The sequence below is a fragment of the Scomber scombrus genome, chromosome 5 (genome assembly GCF_963691925.1).
Source record: "Scomber scombrus chromosome 5, fScoSco1.1, whole genome shotgun sequence".
NCBI classification, from domain to species: domain Eukaryota; kingdom Metazoa; phylum Chordata; class Actinopteri; order Scombriformes; family Scombridae; genus Scomber; species Scomber scombrus.
In genome coordinates this window covers 24,375,335-24,384,040 of record NC_084974.1, presented here as the reverse complement: position 1 = coordinate 24,384,040, position 8,706 = coordinate 24,375,335, and positions in this window count along the sequence as shown.

The window sequence follows — 8,706 nt, the reverse complement described above, 5'->3', positions numbered from 1 at the left end:
AATTACAAAATAAATGCAACTGTTACAGTTACTGATGAAAATGTTGATGATTACAAAGGACGTTACATCTGAAGTCAGACCTTTAAAGTTTTGCTCAGGAGGGTTTTTTCCTCATTTTTTAATATTTAACATGTTACTGATATATAACATATATTTCTGTTTTTAATTCTTTCAAAATCAATATTTTATATATTTTTGTAATAAATCATGAAGTGGGCACACATGGGTTTAAATGGTGCCACAGTACCAATTCAGCCAGACTTTTGACTTTTTAAATAAAATATCTTTATTTAGAAATGATCTCCCTTATAAATCATGTCAGTATCCATGAAAAACACCTGAACTTAGATTTTGGTGCTTAATGGGTACACTTACCGTAAGAGCTGAAAACATTGGTTGGAAAATAAGAAAAGTAATCAAATGTAATAAGTTACATAACGTGAATGAAGTAATTGAAATAGTTACAATACTTATTACATTTTAAATAGATTATTTTATATAGATTTAAAGATATTAAAGCTGTCATCATGGCGGACTAAAATATATTTTAAAAACCCATTGTTTGATTTTGCTCCCTCATCATCTACAGTTTGAATGGGACTAGTGTTAATGTGTGTAGTGTTTTATGAATGCACATTGTAAGAAAAGCTTATTTTTGTCATCTTACAGCACCAGACGGGGGGGGGGGGGGGGGGGTTAGATCATCAGGGCTGCTGAGGCAGGTTTAAGCTGTGGTCACTTAGCTGACCTTTCTTTCCTGTGACTAAGTTTTCCTCCTCTTCTGTTGTTCTGATGTCCCGCCCATCTGCTTCTCGAGAAAAACTGAATTATTTATAAATACCCTTTGACCCAGAATCATCTATCTCTCTTATTTTTTCAAAGAAAGCGAGTGGCTGTCAGCAACTCTAATATTATTCCCCGTTATCTTTAGGGAACTTTTCAGGCTTGGAGCAGTTTAAGCGTTGCAGGTCTCATCTCGGGCCTCTGTGGATTTGGATCGGCACCCCAGCAGCACACAGCCTGTTTCCTGGTTAGCTGGCGATCCTTCAGTGATTCACTTCCTGTTCCCCTCCCATCCTGCAGCGCTGGCTCCAGGAAGACAAACTATTCATCCAGCACCTCAAAGGTTTCCTATCTTACACAAACACTGAGCTGCCAGTTTAGTGGGTACTCATATCTACTCATATATCATACTCATGTTGTACCTCCTTCATCCCCCTGAACAGCTGTTATATATGTGTATAAAAATAGAGACTTACTGTTGTTTTTAACTTTGAAACTTGTTATTTTTGATAATAAAAGAGAAAAAACAGCTGTAATTAATAATGTATTCTTCAAGATATCGGATGCACACGAGAAAAATTGATGCAAATTGGGAAAACTGCACAGTTTGACATTTTTCCACCTTAAAGATCCAACGATGCTTGATGCAGTTGAAATATGGAGACGGTACAGACTAGGGAATGTCATGATATTTAAAAAATTAAATATTGATATCATGTTATTAATAATACACAACATGATAATATTGTGTAAATAATCCAGCACCTGGGATAATCGGTCTTCCTGTTCTCACTTTGTCTCCTTTTATTAGTTCACCATTGACTTAATGAGTAATTGTTGTTTTGCATAGCACCGTTCACAGAAATAACATTTATAAGAATACAATTTGAAAAGAGCATGAAAACTTGCAAACATTAAATGACATACAAACAACATACAATAAAAACAGAAGCAATAAAAAAAATACAGTAAAAACCAGATTAAAACATAAAAAAAACATAAAAACATAAAAGCAAAAATACAATTAAACAAACAGATGACATCAAAATGAAACACACATAAGAATGTGTAATTTAAACAGGTGCATCTTCAGTTGCTTTTTAAGAAACTTCTACAGAGTACGTTGCTGTACAGTCATGGATACAGACTCTCTCTTCACCTAACGACTTTTCTTCTCGTAAATTGACGACTTTAATCTCAGAAATCAGAATGTGACATGTAGTGTAAAAGTGCTTTGAGTGGTCAAAAGACTAGAAAAGCCATATATTAAGTACAGTGCATTTATCAACTTTTGGCTGCTATAGTTGTATAATTATGAATCTGATATGATGACCACTAAGAAAATAACTACTTAAAATAGAAAGTATGTGTGTGGATGAGGATGAGGATGAAAGTAGATACTGTAACATATGGCCATATGGAATATACTTCAGCATATATGGGTCAGGGACAAATAAGGGTTTGCAAGATGAGCAATTCAATAATATCTTTAAAATAGTTTTAAAAGCAGCATCAGGTTTGTTAAAATGTACATTTAGTATTTTTGTTGGTTTCATGTCATTTGAAATTAAATTTGCACCATTTGACAAATATGCATTATTTTGTCAACCTACGGTGTATTTTAGTGTACTTACAAATAATACATACAAATAATTACTTCATTTAAAAAAAAATGTAAATGGTTCCTGATTTACATGATTTACCAGATTAAATGTAATATTTAGAAGAATTGTTTTCCATTACCTTTATTTAATATAAAAAAGTTATAATGTAAGATCATGCCAAACTAACTGATATGGTGTTTCATTGAGAAGTTTTTATGGTTACACCACTTAGACATTTTTGCCATAATCCTCTAATATATTCTCTCAAAATGGATTAAAAGCAGAAATTTTATGCTGGATTCACAAAAAAAGAATGTGTGCAAGTTATTCATACTTTTATTTTCACATTTTAACCCCTTTAAATTTGACTAAACCACATGAACACAAAAGAACATGATTGACCTGTACACTTAAACACAGAGCACTAACAATCAAACCAGATTCAAAGTCACCAGAGTCCACATGTTGATATTGGAAATGTTTAATGTCTAATAAACACCAAACACAGCAGTAATGTGACCTCTTCAATTACAGGATTTTTAAGGTGTGGCTGTGTTAAATTACTGGAAACTCAAAGTCAAGTCATAACACCTGTGAAATGATGCAAAGTCACACACCATAGCAAGTTCTGTTGTAATACTCCAGTTTCTGTCTCACAACGGTTACCTGAGACAAAACATCTATGATTTATTGACGTGGATTCCTATACTGTCTAGTTTCATACAGGACAGCATCATAGTTGATACTGTACAAAAAATAGATGTGGTGTCATATGTTTGTCAGAGAACAATTATCAGAGATTAAACAGTTGAAAAGTTAAATTCAACATGTTTAGAGCTGATTTCTCTTTATATTCTTATAATTTATTAATAGGTTTTCTTTTTCTTTTTTTTGTGGTATTTCCCGGAAACACTGAGCAGTTGTGTGTTCGCTGTATCTTTTATCAGTAATCTGCTTATCTTCCTGTTCAGGGAAGCTACCTGCGGGGGAGTGTATATATAGAAGATCTGATCCTCTTAGGCTGACTTTGGCTCGGATTTGGCAGATTGACGGCTTGTCAGTCGCTGGCTGTCTGTGCTGTTTCTGCACTAGTGGGGGCGCTACTTGTGAATACCGTCGCTGGGGGTGGGGGTTGTTTTGCAACACCCTGGCCTGCACCTTCAGACTGTCTTCCTTTGAAAAGATGTGTCATTGTCTTACAGTATGTGTCTGTCTTATTATCCTGGAAATCCCTGCTTTATACACGTCATAACGCTGCCCACATGCTGCATTTAACAGAGAGGAGGACACAAGGGTTAAGGAAATTATGGAAATAATGGAGATTTATTCCACCCAAAAGGACGACAATTACTGTAAGAGGCCCTCGTTGCTCAAAAAACAATTAAACAGCATTTAGCAGAGAGCTCAGCTTAAGACATTATCTGCATCAAATAGAAAGTGAAAGTCATTGTTTCCCATCCCACACCCACGCACAGCAGCCTGGGAGTCCGTCAGTCTGTCTCTATGAGCTTCTCCAGATAGATAGATAAATAGATAGATAGATAGATAGATAGATAGATAGATAGATAGATAGATAGATAGATAGATAGATAGATAGATAGATAGATAGATAGATAGATAGATAGATAGAAAAGTAGAAAGAAAGTAAAGAAAGTAAAAGAAAGAAACAAAGAAAAAGAAAGTAAGAAAGACTTTTGACATCCTTTAATAAAACAGACACAGCTAAAAGCCATCATATAATCATAAAAAAATGCTACTCAATCGGACAACCACTTTTTACCACCCCCACCCCCACCCCCCACCCACACACACACACACACACACACACACACACACACACACACACACACACACACACACACACACACACACACACACACACAAACATACAAGTTCAACACACGTCCACACTGCAGCCTTCCCAATGTAAGAACTAGCAAAGTCAATTTTCTACAGCAAAATAAAACCAAATCATCACATAGAAATACAAAGACTTTATTCCTCCTTGTGAGCCAAGTAACCAGTTTAGCCTGACCAAACAGAAAATTCATCAACACACTGTTTCTCACAGAATAAACTGGTCCCAGTATGTACAGCCCCACAGAGAAGACAACCCCCATTTTCACATATAACACATTCAACAGAGCAAGCACAGGTGACACACGGTGACATTCAGTGAACACATGAACTACAGTCTCCGGTACATTACAAAAAGGACAGCCATTACACACACATTCTTATCAATGTTTGACAAAAAGCAGTTAGTCGCCAGGGCCCCATGTAACACCCTCCACTGTAGATCTCCTGATCTCTTTGTTATCAGGGGCTTATACAACACCCTCCACCTAAACCTCGCCATAGTCTGGCCTCCCAGAGTATTCTGCCACTGATGTTCCTGACCTACACTGCAGCTGTATACAGCGGAAAGTAAGAAAGAAAAAGTAGGAAAGTAAGAAAAGAAGGAAGAAAGAAAGAAAGAAAGAAGGAAGAAGAGAGAAAGAAGATAGATAGATAGATAGATAGATAGATAGATAGATAGATAGATAGATAGATAGATAGATAGATAGATAGATAGATAGATAGATAGATAGATAGATAGATAGATAGATAGATAGATAGATAGATAGATAGATAGATAGATAGATAGAAGAATATAGAAGAGTAAGAGTAGAATAAGTAGAAAGAATAAGAGTAATAAGCCAATAGACTAGAATAAAAAAACATGTATAATGTCTAAAAATAAATAAGGATACTAAAACACATAACTTAATAAAGTGCAGGTTAAAATAAAAAAAACATTGTATTGGTTAAACTACAGTGTCAGTGTCTGTTAAAATGATTGATGATTGTTTCTCTTTCTGTCCTTTTTTATTATTATTATATTGAGAGACAGTCGAGCTGAACAGATGTGAAGAAAACCGCAGGTTTGAGTTGACAAATCCTGTCCTAAACTTACTCATAAGTAGGATAAAATATAAATCTGACGCTTTAAGTTTGGCTCAGCTCTGTTTTAACTGTTTTATCATCCTGCCGAGCAGAGTAGGAACTGTGCATACCGGAGCAGATAAAACACATCAAGTGTCACCACCACCACTGGGTTGTTATTTGATTGGTGTCATATCGATAAGAGGTCCATATCAACGAGGAGTGACCTCAAATGACAGCTGCAGTGAAAAATAATGTTTGTAATGTGTTTATAGATTTGTAAAATAGGTCCATATTTGGGATTTTGCTCAATTGAGAAATATACAAAAAGATTTCCATCTATAACACGAAGTCTTCAAGGGTTTATTTGAACCTTCCTCATATTTATCTGATATCTATCTACCTGTCTAACTATCTACCTATCTATATACCTAGCCAGCCAGATATCCATCTCTCCATCCAACCAACCATCCATCCATCCATCCATCTATCCATCCATCCATCTATCCATCCATCCATCCATCCATTTTTTGCCATTTCACACTAAGTAAGGAAACCCAGACATCCGTCACCCCGGCAACACCCTCCAGCTCCTCCTTGGGGGGATCCGAAGGCGTTTCCAGGCCAGAATAGACCTGTAGTCCCTGCACTGTGCTCCAGGTCTGCCTCTGGGTCTCCTACCAGCTGTACATACCTGGAAAACCTCCAGAGGGAGACGTCCAGGTGGCATCCTAACCAGGTGCCCAAACCACCTCAGTTTGAACTATGTTATAACTGTTTTTCATGTTTTACTTTCTGCTGTTACATACATTAATCTTATTGTAATAACATGAGCTTATGTCCTCAAAAACACCTTTAGAGTTTACTGGAAACATGAGCTGTAAACTAAATTTCATCTTGAATGAAAATGGAGGTGCAAATGAGTCTTAAAGTGATTAAATGATTTCAAGTCTTAAATTCAATTTTAAAACATTTCATTTCTATTTTTGTGTATTTGGGGTCACATTAGGTATAGTCTGGCTAAAATAAATGTGTATATGGTGTTTTTACAGCTCTACAATGTAAAAAATTGGTCAAATTTGACTCTGCACAGTATGTAAGGGTTTAAGTTAAGGGCAATTTTCCAATTGTGGCCATATCTGATCAATACCTGAAAATATAATTCAATAAGAATATATTACAGTTTGACACAGTTGGGTTTAGTTTTTCTGCATCTTACGGTCAGTTTTACAGAACCTCTGGTGACATTAGAAAAAAACAGACACATGATTTTTTTTTTTCGCTGTTTGAGATGCAGAAATCATAGTTTACCGACCATGAGAGACTCTGATAGAGAAAAGACTCAACAGTGTTCACTGTGTGTCCTTCAGCCACAAAGTTTCTGATGAATAGATCAGCAGTCTGAGGTTGAAATGAACAAACTGACATCACTGTGTTGGTATGTATCTGCTCAACATGTGACAGGGGCCTTTGTGGTTGCTATACTGTAGGTCTCCTTCACACAATCCTGTATTTGTATCTGCATGTATGACTGCATGTGTGGCTGTGTGTATATGTGTGTGTGTGTGTGTGTGTGTGTGTGTGTGTGTGTGTGTGTATGTGTGTGTGTGTGTGTGTGTGTGTGTGTGTGTGTGTGTGTGTGTGTGTGTGTGTGTGTGTGTGTGTGTGTGTGTGTGTGTGTGTGTGTGTGTGTGTGCGCTGATACAGTAAATCTTCATCTGAGATCAGCCTTTTCCAATCAAACCAACATTTATTTATTATGCAGTGTTATTTCACACTAAAATAAATAATCACTGATTTAAAGCCATGAAGTAAATCTGTGTAATTTCAGTTTTTGTAAACTATCAAATGTTTTCCATTAATCAATGGAATGGACTTAACAGTGTTGACGTTACATCTCCAAAATTAATCCAGCGGACGAGGAGAGTAACATGTAATAACTTGACTTTAGGAAAAGAAGTGAGGAGATGGAAATATATGAACAAACCAGGAAATTATTAAGAATTTAAATAATGGGTTACAAAAGGAAAACAAAACTGAAGACTACTCTTTAAAAAAGAAGAAAGTTAAACTAGTTAAACCTATAAAAAAAGAAGTTACCTGATAAATCAGACAAACAGACTCCCTCCAAAAGGGAGTTGAATGAATAAATGAATGAAGAGAGCACAAAAAAACACCAAGGCATCAACAGCCATACATGATAAAAAACATAATTAAAGATGCATCATTTGGGTAATCAATAAAAATATAATGGGGCAAGTTCAATAAAGTGTCATGTGATCAAAGCTTGAATGGGCAGCTGAATACTGAAATATATATTTATATCTAATTTTGTGAGGTAGAATCAGCGTTGTTGTTGCCTGTGGTTTGCTTGACTATTTAAAAGATCACCTAATGGCACTAAAGCACAGAGCAAATGAAATAAAATGTGAAAGCTTGTTTTTTTTTTTTATGTAATCCCTTAATAAAATAGTATTAATCCTAGTATACTGGAGTGTGATGGTTTATTTTTTAAAGATTTAAATCCAACACTCAGCCTGAAAGCTGCTGACTGGCCCGTTGACACAGTCTGCTTCTCTCTCCAGGAGTTTATTCCACAGGTCCTAATGAAAAATAGAGCACAGGTGCGCTCAATCACTCAAACAGTAAAGAGGGGGAGGGTGATACCTGGGGAGAGACACACACACACACACACACACACACACACACACACACACACACACACACACACACACACACACACACACACACACACACACACCACAGTCACCACAGTCGTAATATTTGACCTTTGCGAGCACAAACACGCCACCAGGTACCAGTTGTTGAAGTTAATGTGCTTACGTGGTAAAATAAAACCTTCAATGCAGTCTCCTGATACTGAATCATATATATATATATATATATATATATATATGTATATATATATATATATATATATAATGTAACTGTGTGTTTTATCAGTGTGCTTGCTTTAAGGTAAATTTTTTAGGAATTTGCATGCATGACCCTCGATCATTTTTTTATACTCAGAAAAAGAAAAATGTGCAAAATGTTTTCTCTAGTTGGTAAAATCAGTGACAACAGACCCTGTTTACACCTAAGATTAACATGCATCTTCTCAGGTGATCCCATTACAAGTGGCCAGCACTAGATACAAGTGTAAACGACCTCTGAGGGCGTACTCACATTAGGCGATCCGTACCATACCCAAGCACGTTTGACCCCTTGACCCTGGGAAGCGTGTGTGATCGCTAACCATGACGTCAATGATGCGACTCTCCCATTAAATCACTGCGTTGCATAATTGATAAGGCTCTATAAGGCATGTGTGACAGGTATGTGTCCAAAACGCCCAAAACGATTCAAAATAAGCCACAAAGTAAGTAAAATT